The sequence below is a fragment of the Stegastes partitus genome, unplaced genomic scaffold, assembly GCF_000690725.1.
Source record: "Stegastes partitus isolate 25-593 unplaced genomic scaffold, Stegastes_partitus-1.0.2 Scaffold193, whole genome shotgun sequence".
Taxonomy (NCBI): domain Eukaryota; kingdom Metazoa; phylum Chordata; class Actinopteri; family Pomacentridae; genus Stegastes; species Stegastes partitus.
Genome location: NW_007577924.1, coordinates 323399 through 341110, shown reverse-complemented (window position 1 = coordinate 341110; position 17712 = coordinate 323399).

The following is a 17712-nucleotide window of genomic DNA, read 5'->3' as shown; positions in this document are numbered from 1 at the left end:
GATTAGAAATATGTTTTTTGAGAGAAATGTTGACGTGTTCAATACTTATTTTCCCCGCTGTATATATGAGGAACATGTTTATTTGGACTGACTTTACAAATGTATATAAATGTATATATATATATCAATTTCATTTGTAAAGTCAGTCCAAATAAACATGTTCCTCATCAATTTCAACCCCTAAATGCACTTAAAGTTTTATATTTCACCCTCCATTTAGGAGAAACGGCTATTTTGAAGAAAGAACTACAACTTCAGTACCATTAAAGTACAACATGATTGGACACGCCATGAAATATGTAGTTCTTCTTGGGGTTTATAATTAGGCTTGTGTTTTTGTATTAATAAACTAAAATAAACAGATTGAAGTACTGACAAATGTGCTACTTTTAAAGTATAACACATGCAGCATGAAATAACTGTAAAAGAGTACATCCTATTCCATCCATCCATCCATCCATCTTCTCCTGCTTATCCGGGGTCGGGTTGCGGAGGCAGCAGCCTTAGCAGAGCCGCCCAGACTTCCCAATCCACACACACCTCCTCCAGCTCTTCCGGGGGGACCCCCAGGCATTCCCAGGCCAGTCGGGAGACATAGTCTCTCCAACTTGTCCTGGGTCTTCCCCGAGGCCTCCTCCCGGTGGGACGCGCCCGGAACACCTCCCCAGGGAGGCGTCCAGGAGGCATCCGAAACAGATGCAGGAGCCACCTCAGCTGGCTCCTTTCGATGTGGAGGAGCAGCGGCTCTACTCCGAGCTCCCCCCGCGTGACCGAGCTCCTCACCCTATCTCTAAGGGAGCGCCCAGCCACCCTGCGGAGGAAGCTCATTTCGGCCGCTTGTATCCGCGATCTCGTTCTTTCGGTCATTACCCAGATCTCATGACCATAGGTGAGGGTGGGAACGTAGATTGACCGGTAAATTGAGAGCTTCGCTGCCTTGCTCAGCTCTCTCTTCACTAAGACGGCTCGGTACAGCGACCGCAGCACTGCGGACGCTGCACCGATCCGTCTGTCAATCTCACGTTCCATCCGCCCCTCACTCGTGAACAAGACCCCGAGATACTTGAACTCCTCCACTTGAGGCAAGGACTCTCCACCGACCCGGAGAGGGCAAGCCACCTTTTTCCGGTCGAGAACCATGGCCTCGGACTTGGAGGTGCTGATCCTCACCCCGCTTGCACCACACTCGGCTGCTTCCTCTTCGGAAGACGTGACGGCAGGATAGAGGAGACCCTCAAAGTACTCCTTTCACCGCCCAACGACCTCCCCAGTCGAGGTCAGGAGGTCCCCACCCACACCAAAGACAGTGCTGGTGGAGAGCTGCTTTCCCCTCCTGAGGCGCCGGATGGTTTGCCAGAATTTCTTCGAGGCCGACCGATAGTCCTCCTCCATGGCCTCCCCGAACTCCTCCCAGACCCGGGGGTTTGCCTCCGCGACCGCACGATCTGCCGCATGCTTGGCCTGCCGGTACCCGTCAGCTGCTTCAGGAGTCCCACAGGCCAAAAATGACCGATAGGACTCCTTCTTCAGCTTGACAGCATCTCTTACTTTTGGCTGCCACCACCGGGTTCGGGGATTGCCGCCGCGACAGGCACCAGAGACCCTACGACCACAGCTACGAGCAGCCGCAGCGACAATGGAGGAGGAGAACATGGACCACTCAGCCTCCATGTCTCCAACCTCCCTCGGAATCTGGGAGAAGCTCTCCCGGAGGTGGGAGTTGAAAACCCTGCTGACAGAAGGTTCCGCCAGACGTTCCCAACAGACCCTCACGATATGCTTAGGTCTGCCCAGTCTGACCAGATTCTTGCCCTGCTAGCGAATCCAACTCACCACCAGGTGGTGATCGGTGGACAGCTCTGCCCCTCTCTTTCCCCGAGTGTCCGAGACACGCGGCCGGAGGTCTGATGTTACAACTACAAAGTCGATCATCGACCGCCGGCCTAGGGTGTCCTGGTGCCACGTGCACATGTGGACATCCTTGTGCTCGAACATGGTGTTTGTGATGGACAATCCGTGACTAGCACAGAAGTCCAGCAACAGAACACCACTCGGGTTCAGATCAGGGAGCCCGTTCCTCCCGATCACCCCTCTCCAGGTCTCACCGTCATTGCCCACGTGGGCGTTGAAGTCCCCCAGTAGAACAAAGGAGTCCCCAGTTGGGGCACTATCCAGTACCCCTCCCAGGGACTCCAAGAAGGCCGGGTACTCTACACTGCTGTTGGGCTTGTAGGCCGAGACAACAGTGAGAGACCTGTCCCAGACCCAGAGGCGTAGGGACACGACCTTCTCGTTCACCGGGGTAAACTCCAACATGTGGCGGCTGAGCTGGAGGGCAATAAGCAAGCCCACTCCAGCCTCTCCCCGCGGGCAATGCCAGAGAAATGGAGGGTCCAGCCTCTCTCCAGGAGTTGGGTTCCAGAGCCCAGGCTGTGCGTGGAGGTGAGGCCGACTATATCTAGTCGATATTGCTCAACCTCCCGCACAAGCTCAGGCTCCTTCCCCCAGTACGTGACGGGACAGACAAAGGGCAGTTCAAAAACTTCTATGATGAGGATGAAATCAAAGAAAGTGATGTCGCCTGGTATGGCGCAGCCGGGGCCCCACCCTGGAGCCAGGCCTGGGGTTGGGGCTCGTATGCAAGTGCCTGGTGGTTGGGCCTCTGCCCACGGGGCCCGGCCGGGCTCAGCCCGAAAGGTCGACACTGGCGGTGTTTGGGAGAAATTTGAGGTTGTTGCTAAGGCAACCCTGTTGGCGTCGGCATGCAGCCTTGCCGTAGACCCAGAAGAGTGTGTTTTTATGTTGTCAGGACAGAAACACACAGCCCTTCCTGCAGAGTCTGTAATTTTTTTGTGTGTACAGTGGGTGGCAGTAATGCACCTGAACATTGGATGCCGTTAACCCGTTTCCTTAAGTGGAAGCCCAAGAACAAACTGGAGAAATCATCAGTTCACAGATGTAGAATTTATTTAGGTCACAGGTAAAGTTTATTGAAATGTAAACAGAAACTGCTTGGATACAAATAGTGTGTGTGTTGTCCAAAAAGTGTATATGTAACTGATAGAATAGAGGAGTTTCTGTTCTCTCCCAGTATGTGAACCAGTTCTCTTCGGCTGTGTTATATTCAAGGATGTACATTGTGCTCAGTAGAAAAAAGCAAAACAGAATCATAGGTTCAGTGGAGAAATACAGATTCAGAATACATGATAGCTTGAAACATAGCTAGTTATAACATTTCCCCCTTTTAACACGATTTTATCATGTCAATTAAATGAAAGTAGGAACGTTAGCACTGTTGTATCACATCTGTCAGTAGTAGCCAACTCAATAGGCCCCAAACTGCAAGTGACCATCCACCTCAAGATGTGACACAACCGGGCAGGAGATTTTTTGACATCCCCTTTTCATATAATTCTATTGCATTAACACAAAAAAACCTCTCATAATTGTACAGTGGGTATGTAAGCATGTCTTCATTGCGTGAGAATCCTGTATGTATCCCAATATGTGTAAGCTGGTCTTCATTGCTTTAACTTGCAGCAAGCAATTCTTCATTGCACATGCATGTGGAAATAGGAAACAGGGCACTGTTGATCAAACAAAACAATCATAATGTTAAAAGCATAAGCTAAACATTTCATATCAGGAGTAACCATCATGATACTGGGAACAGAACCTCTTTCCCAGGAGTGTGCAACCTTCTATAACTCTACTGATAACATGTCTGTAATGAGCACAGTAATAATAAAAAGAAAACTATGAGTCTTCATCATCGTCGTCGACATCCTTGTGAGCTTCAGTTTTGTCCTCTCCAAGAGGGAGACCAGTGGAACAATATCACCTGCATATTGGGATAACTGATAAGGAGGAGGTGGTGTGGGGAATTTGTCATTAGTGGCTGTGGTAATACACTTTATGTAGAGGTGCCTGATGCATGGTATACAGCAACATCCACATAAGGTTAACACAGTCACTGCTACCACAAGCGAAAGAAACACAGACATAATCAATGTTTTCCACTTTCCAAAGGTTCTGCTTAGTCAGTCAGAGAGGGGACTATCACTCCCTGAATGTTCTGCTAACTCTTCAGACATGGTTTGAAGACCCGAAAAAGCTCAAGTAGTAGAGCCAACCAGGGCCGTGTTGTTTGGGATGAACACACAGCAATCTTGGGAAAACATAGCACACACACAGCTCAGCTAAGAGGAAATCAAGACCATTCTGTTTTGATAAGTCATCAGGGAAGTAGCCAATTGTTCATGTCGTCCAGCAATTTCATCTCTAGTCTTATTATTAATCCTTTGAACATTAAAGTGAGTGTAATTAATTCTGTCCACATTTTTGTCTGTGGTCTCCCACCAAAACAGGGATGTCTCAAACCCTGCGGTGACTTGGTCAACCAATTTATATTCATCAGGTACACCTCTGTGGACTCCAATTACATCTCTGTCGGTCGGGAAGTTCTGATATAAGTCAGATGAGCTACGTTTAAACTTGTGGGAATAGAGAGAGTCATGATACGTGGGGGACTGCCATGAGGTTACTTCTGAAGCTGAGGCTTTAATTATTTTTACTACAACCTAATTTACATAGTGGACACTTTTTGGAAGATTTCATCAGTTGAGTTCTTTCGAATTCTGATAGGGTTTCATTTCCAGAGTTGTGGTCATTGTCAGTCAGTGAGGTTCTTAAGTCAGCCCGGACCTCAGTCAGTGTTCTCTCTGTAGGGTCTTGAGTCAGTGTACAGTGTGTCTTATGGATCCAGTTGCTCATTCCATCTTCACTCAACCATACCTTCACCTAAAAAACATTCTCAATCCACTAAAAACCTCTTTACCTTCTTAACTATTTTCTCCGCGTTCCCTCTTTGCAGCCTTTCTGCATCTTTGTGTTTGCTCTTATCTTTCCTCACACTACCCACTGAATGCTGCAGAAACAAGGTGAAATCTGTCTGTGTTGGTGGAGGAGAGGCACAATCTCCAAACATACCGTTCTCCTGCATTTCTCTTGTCCAATCTACAAATCTCTCTAACCCTTTCTTATTCTCATCTTTTGGAACTTTCTTTAACCACTTTTTTAATTGTTTCAACCAGTACCGACCCCAAAGAGCTGGATTTACACTCTGTTCATCTATCTATAATTTTCTTCAACATTATTCATAAGCGGTGAATGGCACAGTGCCTAAGTGAAGGACCCAATCAAGAAACTTCTACACGGAGTCTATTGCTCTGTGCCCTTGATTGTTGAGGGTTTTCCCAGCCTATTCACTCGTTTTAATTCACCACCTCAAATAACACCCTAACTAAAATATCCCCTTTTATGTTATTCCAATCCCCATGTACACAACTACTTGAAGTCTGTGTTTGTGCAGGAATCCTTGAGCAGTCTGTACTGTCCAATACACTGACACATGCACAGTAGAAATATCAATCAATTGGGAAACTACCCACCATTTGCATGAAAAATAACAAATTTATTCCCATGTTCCTATGAAAAATAACAAACTTATCCCTGTGTCCTCCTAAAGATTTTTTATCTTCTCAATTATACCAGGATTTATTTATTTTCAAAAATTTTCTCTCTTTTTTATTTTTTTTTTATTTTTATAAAAAATGTTCGTCCACTCAATGGGAGTCTTCAGGCCACTTCAGAGTATTTTTCTTTTTATCTGGCCAATCCCCAGCTTCTCTCTGCCTGGATATTTTTTGCCTTTTATATTTGAATGGATATGGAGGTTATTGCAGATGGAGCACACGGTAGCTGATTAGCGCCGGTGTTTACAGAATGTTAATGTTGGTCAGTGTGGGCGCACACATCTTTATAGTGATCTCTATAGCTATTAGTGTGGATGGGCCATAACAGTAAAATTGGTCAATGCCTGACTGTCAGAAGAAAAGAATGACAAAAACATCACAGTATATGCGCTGTCTAATGGGAAAAAATGCAGCCCAGACACGAAAGATTATTCCAATTGAAATATACTGGTTTGAAATTCATGCTGGGGAACAGGAAAAAGTTGGGCAAATTATGTCCCTGGACATGGAAGAATGGATTAAGTTTAGTGACTATTTCACGAATTGCAGTTTGACTGGGTTGTACTTTTCCACAGAAAAATATTGTAAAATTTCACGCTGGTCTGTAGATGATGTGTTTTATGTTTAAACATTATTGATATTGGATTGCATTGCACAAGGCATTTTGAAAGAGGAGCTTGACATGAGAGCATTTAATGACAGAAGCAAAAGAGCAACATTCATATGGATGAATGGCCACCGCTCAGCTTCTCAAGCTGTAAGCGAAAATATCCAGATGCATAAAACTTTATTCTTGAGGTAAAGCTTTTACTCAACAAAATGTGGAAACAGCTCCGTGGAAAGCACGTCTGTCATTCACAGTTTTATTGTGCAAGAGGTTCTGAGATCAATCCTCAGTGTTGGAGTGAGTTTACTTCGGACACAACTTCCAGCATTCACAAGACTGTGGTTTGTACAATGTTTTTGCGCTTAATCGGACCCAACAGTGTTGAGATCTAACCTGACCTAGAAAATTCAATCAACACCAATCATCACTTTTACTAGAGTCAGATGAAATCCTACATTTTAGCAGCGAGAAGGTACAATACAGATCATTGAACGCGTTTGCCCTATTACTCTTTCTGTTTTCTGCTCTTCTTAGCTCAGGCATGTGTAACTGCAAACAGTGTACCCATGAGAGTAGAACTGTAGCAGGTTTTACTCATCGTATGAAACTTGACAGTAGTGCACCAAACTGCCCTTGTGCCGAACCTGATTGTACGGATGCGCTCAGAAAATGTGCAGTCTTCAAGTGGCATCAATGCAGAGCATAAGTCTCACGTGAATTTTAGAGAAAAAGAGGAGAACAAATCAGCACAACACTGATTTGTCAGACTGAATGTTGTCAGATTGCATTTACAAATCTGAAGCAGTTCCGAAATCTTTGTAACAGTCGTATACAAAATGGCAGGAAAAATACATGTCCTTCAAAGGGATAATGCAGAAAAAAACAAATAAAAAAAGTTACCTCACCTCAGTTCTAACAGCTCACATATTGTAAAACTGTATTGATTTATTTAACAGGTGAAGAAAATCTAATGCACTGTTGATGCCTTGTGTATTAAGATCAAGCCTGGTCTCATTCAGTACAAGCAAACATGTATGAAAGTATTAAAAGCTACCTCTTGACTTGCTACTTCATGGCTGTAATTTGAGTAGAATGCAAGATAATGTTGCAAACTGGATTACGAAAAAAGTATTTTTCATTTAAAAATAAATAAATTGTTTGGTAATTTGCTGTAATTCACATGCAAAAAAAACCTGTAAAAGTCTCTTGTACTTTAAGACAATTTTACAATTCTTTCTTGGTAGCTTTTTTCTTTCTTTCTTTTTTTTTAAGTATTTAAATTTTATTGTTAATTCTTTCCAGTGTATTCTTAAGCCCACGTGCTCTTCCCCTAATTCTCTCCTGTTCCGTAACTGCACCTTACTATCCTATAAGAGTTTATTGTGGTAGGAAAATAATAAGTCTTCCACTCCTATTAATGGTTTTTATATTATTATTATCCGGGGTCGGGTTGCGGAGGCAGCAGGCGGAGCAGGTCATCACAGATGTCCCTCCGCTCGGCAACACTTTCCAGTTCTTCCTGGGGGATCCCGAGGCGTTCGCAGGCCAGACGAGATCTATAATCCCTGCAGCAGGTTCTGAGTCTACTTCGGGGTCTCCTTCCAGGCGGATGTGCTCGGAAAACCTCCAAAGGAACTCTCCCATGAGGCTTCCGAAATCAGATGTCCGAACCACCTCAACTGACTCCTTTTGAGTATTAAAGAGGTTGTTTATAATATTCTAAATATAAATCATTCTTAGTTTAAAAAGAATCAAATTATATGAGCAAAAAAAGAAAAAAGTGTGGTTTTTGTTTGTTGGCTCGGCAAAGCTACAGACGTGCTTCTCAAACTGGATTTTAGATTTCTTTCTTCCTCACTGTAACTGCCCTGAAGCTCAGTATCCTCCATCAGCAACAAAAGACTGTACAGAAGCAGGTATTTTTCACCCCTCTAGACCTTGAAGTGTGCTACTAGTCACTGTCACCGGTGACTGAGGACAGAAAACACACTAGCCAGGGTCATCATTTTCATCATGGCCATCAGTGAGCATAGTATTATCTTAACAAGGCCTCGCTGTTAAATATTTTCCTGTTACGTACCCTCGAAAACAACGTATCGACCCAATTTGCAGAGCAAAATTTTCATGCAGCAGCACAACAGGCCGTTACTTTGACTCTGGTGAGAACCCTGTATGCAATTATTATTATTATTATTAGTAGTAGTATTACTGTTTGGATAATTTATTTATGGACTGAATGCTTTTTCACATACAGGTATTCCCACTGATAGACAATCAGAATGACTATAACAGAAAGTCGCCATATACCGGGCTGCAGGGTTGAACGGGGTGAAAGCAGCAGACCGTATAGCGGGCTATAGTGTTGAAAGGGTTAAGCAGAAACAGCAAGCCCTTAGCGCAAAAAAACTGAAGGAGCCGGGTACTTGCTTCTGTACCATCTGCTCCAAAAAAAAAAAAACTCATGTATGCAACAAATGGCAAAAAAGTGCTGTCAGATCATGGGTCAGACCCCAGCCATAGAGCTGCTATCTGCTCTGAAACTCACAACTCGTTTGCCGGGAGCAGCAGCCACCGCTGAGGTACAGGTATCAATGACTGATTGGGTTTGTGATTTAAAAATAGGCGTGTGTACGTTCATTGCAGAACATGATTTGTCGTTCAACATATCTCAGTCACTCGCTAAACTGTGCAAAAAGTTGGCTGAAGATAAAAATGCTTTGTCAAAACTGTTTGTGTCAAATCAGCATGCTGGTTACATAAATACACATGATACAGCACCAGCATTTAAGAAAAGTTTTTCTGAAAAGCTCAAAAGTTTTCATTGAATATTGACAAAGTAATGTATTTCAAAACTAGAAAAACCCTCTGAACAAGTGCAGACCTCTGCCAAGCCGCTCATTTCCACCATATTGTGATTTCCAGCCAATGTTAAAGTCCTGCATTCATTTTATCTACACTTTAAATTCATGGATAATCAAAATATACCTTTAGCATTTGAATTAACATTGATATCATTAATAGCAATCTGATGGAGCAATGAACGGTTTTTCTGTACTCTCAAATATTTTTTACACGTTATTTCTACAGTTCCTTACTGGCTTTAAGCTGTTAGCTAACGCTATGCTAGATTAGCACAACTTTAGCAATGCAACGTAAATGAAAAACATGACCGATGCAACAAAGCACGCATCAGTCATCATGACACATGACAACGAGCGTTAAAGTGAAACAGGAGACATGTTGAGTTAATGTCACAACGTGGTTCTGAACTTATCTGTCAACAGTTCCGCTCAGCCCACTCCGGTAATGCTGCCTGGCTGTAGGTTACTCCTGTACTACTGAGAAGACAGCAATGAGGACTGAAGGACTGAATGGAGTCAGCTCTCCATCTGGTGGACAATCGGCGCAATGACAGCATTCTGCGCCACTGTGACATTTAACAGCATTTACTGTTTTATGAGAAAATAACCAGATGGTAAGTCGGAACACCAAAATTTAATCATCTGTTCATTGTGGCATTATCAATATTTCCTGAAAATGTCATGAAAATCTGTTCAAAACTTTTCGAGTTATCTCGCTAACAAACAAACAGATAAACCCCAGCTAAAACATAACCCCCTTGGCGGAAGTAATAAATAGTGCAAATGGTGCACATATTGTTAAAAGGTGAATCAATGTCCTTTTTCCATGTCTTTGACTGATTGGTTGCTAAACAATATATTTGCACCATGTTGTAGTCAAGCGGAGTACCTACCACGACCTACTGACCTTCTTTGGTATTACTATAATCTGCAGTCTGAGTTTGGGAAGGCAGATATCTTAATATCTTACTAATTAGCGAGATTGTACCCCCACCCAAAAGCAAAAAAGTTCAGGCTCAGGATTATTTTTCACTTTAAGCCCTGCCTTGTTCCCACTTAAGCTCCTCGTTTGATCAATTACGACTGTTAGTAGGTAAACATGTGAACATGGACTTTATAAATACCTTGGTGTGTGAGTGTCCAAGAAGAAGCTCAAAATGACTGCACCCATTTCCTCTCCACAGCAGCCTGGCAGCATCCTGCTCCCTGCTGACGGTGGACTGTGCTGCTGTCCACATGTATGCAAACACTGTTTATGCATTGCTTTCTGCTCATTTGCCAGAGCAGCACACAGGCACGCATGTCTCCCCTGCCTGTTTGCCGCCCCAGTCATATCCAGTGGCCCCCTCCACCTACTTCAGCCCAGTGTCGGGCCCCTCCCTACACCCCCACCTTGCTGCCAATTTGACTGGAACAGTGAGTGCAGGCTGGGCAGCCTTCCAGGAGGCTTTCTAAAGCAGCTGAATATTCATCTTCATTAGGGGTATCACCACCCCTGCTCCGTCCAGGGCTGGATCCTTTTAACAAGGAGCAAGTGCTCTAAATAGAAGAGCGGGTAGGGGGGTCTGACTCCAAGGGGTTGGTGGGAGGTGAGGACAAGTTTTTTTCCTTCTGATTCTTGTCTTTTTTATTGTTGTTATTGCTGGTTATTTCTTTATTTTTTTTATTGTTGTTGTTGTCTGGAGGCTGTGGGGCAGTCTGCCCTTGTCAACATGTTTTTAGTACTTTCCTGGTCTTCTTGTTTTGACACAGCAGGAAGGAGAAGACCTGGGCAAAGATGGCTGCAAATAGCTTTGGAGCTGGTGGCTACTGATTTGTCACTGCAGGACCAAACGCTGAAACATCAAGAGCTGACAAACCCTTCTATGGATATTTGATATGACTGACAATAAAATCCCATTTTATTGTTGCCAGATTCAGACTCCAAACATTTAAGGTCTCCTTTGCATGAAAACTAGATTAGTTAGCATTTTTGTTTGGAACAGCACACAACATTTGATTTGTTGTTGGGTTGAGCCGTTTCTATGCTTCGAGGGGGTTCTGACTTCAGATGGATGTGGAAATCCATGTCAAAAGGGCAAAACATAATTTGAGTAGTTATACGACTGTTGCAGTCATAGTGTTACATCAGGAGCATGACAACACACTGAAAACCTGCACTGAGAGACAAAAAAAGCTTCTATATTTCTTTTGTGGGCAGGTGTTGAATTGCTTTTGGATACGTCTGTTTCTGCATTAGTCTGTCTCTCTGTGTAGCCCTGTGACAGACTGGTTACCTGTCCAGGTTGTATCCTGCCTTCACCCTGAGTCAGCTGGGATAGAGCCCCCCCATGACCCTAGTGAGGATAAAGAAGTGTATAGAGAATAGATGGATAGATGGATGGATGGATTATTTCTGCATTAATGGACTCACAGATTGGGATGTGGACTGAATTGCAGCATTACTGTTAACAGATACAGGGTATTCATGTTCCTTCAAAAGTCTTGAATTTAATTAGTAACAATTACGACTATGAAAGACTTATTTTTAATTAGGAAAGGTCTTAAAATTTGACATGATACCTACACCTTTGATAAGTTACGCGGACCCCTCGGGTTTATATGTTTTACAATACGAAATCAGTTGTTATTCAGTTTTGAGTTGAATTTTTTCTCACTCTGTCACCTACTAAGTTTGGACTGGATCTCCACATGTAATCTTGCAATTTTCCAGGAAGATAACAGGAAAAAACCTCTGGGATATACCGCAAACAACCACTTTCAATGATGTTAAACTAAATGCAAACACAGCAAAGAAATGTTTCTTACTATCTCAGAAAAACATGAGCTAGAACAGTGATTCTCAACTGGTGGGTCGCGACCCAAAAGTGAGTCGCACACCTGTTCTGGGTGGGTCGCGGACAGCTGGTCAAAAATAAATAATATATAATGTGCGTCTCAGGTTGTACTTGTTTTTCATTTTTAAAAAACTTGTATTTTGACAGGCATGGTAACCATAGTGTGTTTGACGATCATTGTAAGTTTGTGTTGATGTTGGGATGCAAGATGGCAAAGCGTAAATATCACAGGAAGTATTGAAAATGTTGATTGTCGTACTAGGGCTCGACCGGAATAGCCAAATAGCCAACTGTTCGTGCGCTGTGCTGGAATCGGGATATCAATTTTGATCTCTGAATATTCCGCCCGCCACTGCGGACCAAATGCTCAGCACCCGTGGGTCGCGACTTTGTGACCATGAGAAAATGTGGGTCCCAAGTTGAGACCAGTTGAGAACCCCTGAGCTAGAATCAGGTTGGTACTATTTGTCTCAGCTTTTAGCTTTTGGAGTTCTGATGCAGCATATTGACTGAGCGGAGTGGACTTTTTTCAGCTGGACATGATTGCAGGATGGATGAATTATTAAACTGGATGAAAGATCTGTACAAGTTTGTCCAGAACAACTGTGACTAATGTTAACTCCTCAAGCCCCAGGGCATTATTTTTTAAATGTCCACCGAAAATAAACAAATAAAATAAAATAAAAAATACATTCCCAAATTCAGTCTTTACCAGCTTCACAGCTGAAAGGACAAAACAAACAACATTGTTCTCTATGGATAAGAGACAGCTTGGAGAACTTTGAAATACAGTAAGTCTTTTTTCCCCAGTCAGCAGGGCAGAGGAGGCTAAAGAAACATAGCAGATATTGATATTTGTATGTTTGTAAGTCTGAAACATTTTAATTTCTATGTAAAAATGTATCAGACTTTATAGGTTAGTGAGATGATTCAGCAGAAATGGTGATGTGGTTTATGTGTGATAAAAACATGTTAAACATTCAAATTGTTTTCAGTCTGGGGAAGGTGACATAAAGTAACACCAATTAAGCAAAATTAAATCAGTAAATTATGTGGCAGTTGACAGCAGGATGTCTCACATGGCTGCCAGACCTGGCAAATACAGCTGCACTATGCAAAAACAAGCACTTCAACACTTCTACAATAGACTATTGCACCAGTGATGGATGTTGGAAATCATTGTGTGACCTGAAGTGATTGTTGAGGTTATGCCATATTTAGCTCTGTACTGACTGTATTATTGTACTGTGGCCTGTATTTAGTCTTAGAAGAGCACCTTTTTGTTAGCCTTGTTCTTAAGTCTCAATGTTGTCTTGGACTTGTTCATGCTTAATCTAATAGTAATGTGGCTGGGCAAAATCCCACGTGGTCTACTGCATATACGCATACATTAACTGTACACATTAAGCGCTTAAAGACCATTTCAAGTAAAGTTTATGGTTTTATTTATGTAATGCATATTGGAACACGGTTCATTCATGTTATTTCTTCTTCTTCTTCTTCTTCTTATTATTATTATTATTGTTATTATTATCCATCCATCCATTTTCTATACATCTTAATCCTCACTAGGGTTGTGGGGTGCTGGAGTCTATCCCAGCTGACTCAGGGCGAAGGCAGGTTCACCTGGACAGGTAGCCAGTCTATCACAGGGCTACACTTAGAGACAGATAACCAAGCACACTCACATTCACACCTACGGACAATTTAGAACCACCAATTAACCTCAACATGTTTCTGGACTGTGGGAGAAATCAGCATGCTGGGAACTGCACCAATCCTCAGGAAGGTCCTCAGTATATGACCAGAGTTAATGACCTGAGTGACTAATGCTCTTGGTGCATGGTTTGCACTAGGCTGAGGCACAAAAAGAACACCAGCAAAGACTTTGACAGAGGAGATAATAATAACAATTTAATTATTATTATTGATTTAACTTTATCACTTATTAATTTATTACTTTGCACCCACAGTAAAATTTGGCGTATTACATCCTTTAAAGGTCCCATATGGTGGAAATCCATTTTTCTTGTTGTAAATGTGGAGGGTTTGACTCTGTTACGAGATAAAAACCTTTACTTCTGCCATTCCTCAAGCCCCCCCAAAGCCCACCAAATGTTCTGCTGTTGGCTGCAAGAGTGCTTCGACCGTCTGAGGAACTGAAGCCAGTGGATTACTTTTATTTTGATGGCAATGTTGTCAAGGCAGTTGGGAAATCCTTAGTTATTGTACGTTTTTCAATTGCAGATGTGGCTCACATCATCACGAGCTTTGGTCATATGCACACAGGTCAGAGCTCTGAGAAAACTTAATGTTGTAGGACATTCAGAGATGGTCAAAACTTTAATATTGATCCAGTAAACAAAGACTGTTTGCTTCTCTCCTGCTCCTGTGTGCACTTACACTGAATTTCAATATTAAATAATAAAGCTGTTTTTATTTAAAGTTTAAAGTTTTTTTTTTTTTTTTCTGTTGTCAGACAAAGGAACACATATAAAATACAGAGTAAAAGCAGCGCATTAGGACTACAAGTTAGGTGGAAGTCATTTCAGAACCAATTTCCAAGCTGATGCTCTGCACCAGTAAAGTACTGATTAAATAACAAGAAATTTTCCATATACATGACTCAAAAACGATGGCTGTGCCATCAATTCAGTGATGTTTCAGTTAGAACTGGTAGAAAGTCTTGATCTTACACTCATTGTAGTGTCAGCTGCCATGTGGTCATCAACTGTTTCTATCTGCATTGTCAATCACAGATTCAGAAGAAGTCTTCTTCCTGAAGCAGCTGGAAGCTACAGGCACTGAAACCAGCAGTTGTGTAGTTATGCTGAAATTAACCATCTTTGCAATATTTTGAGCTGAAAATTACAAGACACACTGAGGGGGCATGTGGGATTTTCATTAGTTTGTTGAAAAGGTGCACAATACAGGACCCTTAATCGTGGATCTTAAGAATTTTTATTTTTATTTTTATTGTCTTACAAACGTCTTGAAAGCATTAAATTTGACTTAAAGTTTGAATATACTGTGATTCTTTCTCCCAAAATGCAACTGTCCCATAACAGCTTATATAATACCAGCTGTAGGCACGGCAGGCGTGTGCAGTTTTCAATGTCTTGTCTTACTTATAATCAGAAGAAAGCGTTCCTCTGTTTCATGCAGTTTGACAAGAGGAGAAATTAATGACAGTAGCGCAACATGCTTTTCTACTGGGAGCACATCAAATGTTGGATCATTTTCAGCTCTGAGGTTACTTCCTCAAAACTGCCAGAAGCAGGTAAAGGCAAGGCGCCTATAACACAAAGCCTGGATGCTGTGCTTCAAGTTTATTAAAACGAATTACACGAAAAGGCCGCATCTTTCTGCATAAAATGTCTCCTGTGTGATCATGTAATGCAGCATATAGAATTTACATGAAGAGTGAGATGCTGAATAATCTAAGCAGTGACATAAGGTATGGTGTTGCTGAGTTGCAGGCAAACATGGTCGAAAAATATAGGAGTAGCTGTGTTCAGAGTATGGTAGATCTCAGGGCTCGTCTTGGACCGGAGGGCAAAGAGGTTCACAAACACAGCACAGCTCCATGCAACCTTCCCAGAGTCAGGCGATTTCTTAGTTATTGCAGTATGTGTATGAATTTTACTCCTCAGTCAAAATGAATGGCGAAATTCTGCAAAACACAAAGCTTCAGACATTTTCTGCCAATTACATCATTTATTTCTCCCAGTTCTGAATCTGAAAGGGATTTACCATTTTTTGCTGCTATTCCCTGATGCCTGTCAAATAGTGCATTGAGTCTCTGCCTAAAACCTTCCAACTAAGCACTAAAATATACATTACTGCTTTGTTGAGGATGTGTTTTACCTGCCTGGCAATTAGGCGCATGATGTGTCTCTGCACAGTGCTTTATTGATATAGCCAGATTTAGTTCAAGTCGTTCCTTCTGAATATGCAGCACAATTAGAGGTAAAATGTAAAAATGATGTAGATATACTTGCAGGTAGCGATGTATATAGGCTTTGTCATATTTTAGGAAACTTATTTCTTTCTGTCCTCATAGGAAAAACCACCTGCAAATGCATAAATCATGAGATGTAAAGGAATATAAACTAGTTTAGAATGGCTGAAGGTTATGAAATCATATTCCTCTGTCGTCTTAACCCTGAAATCATTTGTTTAAAGTGAAAGAGTTATCTGGAAGCTTCGCAGACCCTTGGTAAAAGTGGAATATTTATGCCTTTTACAATTACTTGCCAAAATAGATCAGCATTTGTTGTGCCCAATTTTCTTCCAACTAAGACTTTGCCTCCTCAAAGGGAATTTTCTACTCCTCGGTGAACAGCCTTTTTCTATAAAAGTATGATAGAAATTGTCTGTGACAACCGCCACTCAAACTGAGTGGCCCATAACGACAAGAGAGCCAAGAACAGGCTTAATACTATTTATAAATCTCTGAAATGGCAGGGTTTGCAGGAAAGTGTGAAGGAATAAGGGATGGAGGGTAGGAAGTGGTATGTGTTTTTTTTTTTTTTTTTTTTCCACCCCAAAGCTTCTTATGACCTTCCTCCCGTCTAAACATAGCCCCACTCCACATACAATGGAGCCTCAGGATTGAGTGCATCCCCTTAACAGGCATGCATTTTAATCACTACAACTCTGCTGTTTGTGCTTAATGGAAATAATCTGAAATTGTTTTCTTTTCTATTTTAGGCCTTAATCATTCAGAATTGTGATATTGTGTTCATCATCTGTATGCAAGCACAAAAGTTTCCTCAGTTTCTGCAGAGTATGTTCATTAATTTTCAAAGTGAAATATTCCTAATCCCAAAAATAGTTTTATCCTGTGCACCATAATTTCAACTCTTGACTCTAAGGCTCCTTACTTTTCCAAGAGCACAGCAAGTGTTCAGTCCTACAACATCCAGTTCTAAGAAGTCCCAAAGGATTAGCCAGATTATTGAATCACGGCTTTAGATAATACCATCAGTTACAGTTTACTTCTGAGAACAGATGCAAAAAAGGGGCAATATGGCAATGTTGTGAGTGTGCTAATGATAGCAGCAGACTTTTCCTCCAAATAAGCAGATGCGGTGAAGTTTGAACAGCTGTCAAACGTGATGAGCGTGACACAAGCGCCTGCAGTGGAAACTGGGACTTTTCCGATGATATAGCAGCCTACACACCAACAGAACATACCAGATGACAAATCACGCTATCTGTGAAACACCTGGCACTTCTCTTTGAGAGGAGACTCAGGGTGCAGAGGAATTATAATTTAATCAAATACAGCATACACAGGTAAAGTAAATATAACAACTCAAAGATGACTAAAAACGAAGATAACAAAGCAATGAAATGTGCAGTTTTATGTCAGCTGACTGTATATGCAGCATAGACAAGAACTGCAATTACATACACTGTAGACTAAATAATATATTTTATAAGACTGTTTTATGTGATCGACCCTGAACATGGCAGTCTTAAATGTGACTATTTTATGTCTGACTAATTCAGTCTGTATATGTTGTAAATGCATGTCACATGTGATTGGTTGTGCAGATGTGTCATGACAACCTTGTCTCTTTTAAGTGTCATCTAAATCAAACATGCTGTCTACTCAAGTGGATAATTTTGGTTTTGTGTGCTAAATTTCTGTCTTTGAGATTAATGCCTCCACCACAAAATTCTAGAGGTGTCTTTTACTTGTGGTGCTCAAAACATTTTAAAAATTACGTTTAAAAGACAGTGTGTCCTTCTAGAAACACTGTGCAGGTCACTTTGGGTGATCCACAAAGGGCAGTTATAAGTGGAACTATTTTTTCCTTTAGAAAAAAGCTTCTTTCCTATCCCTTGAGTCTTTCGAAGTACAT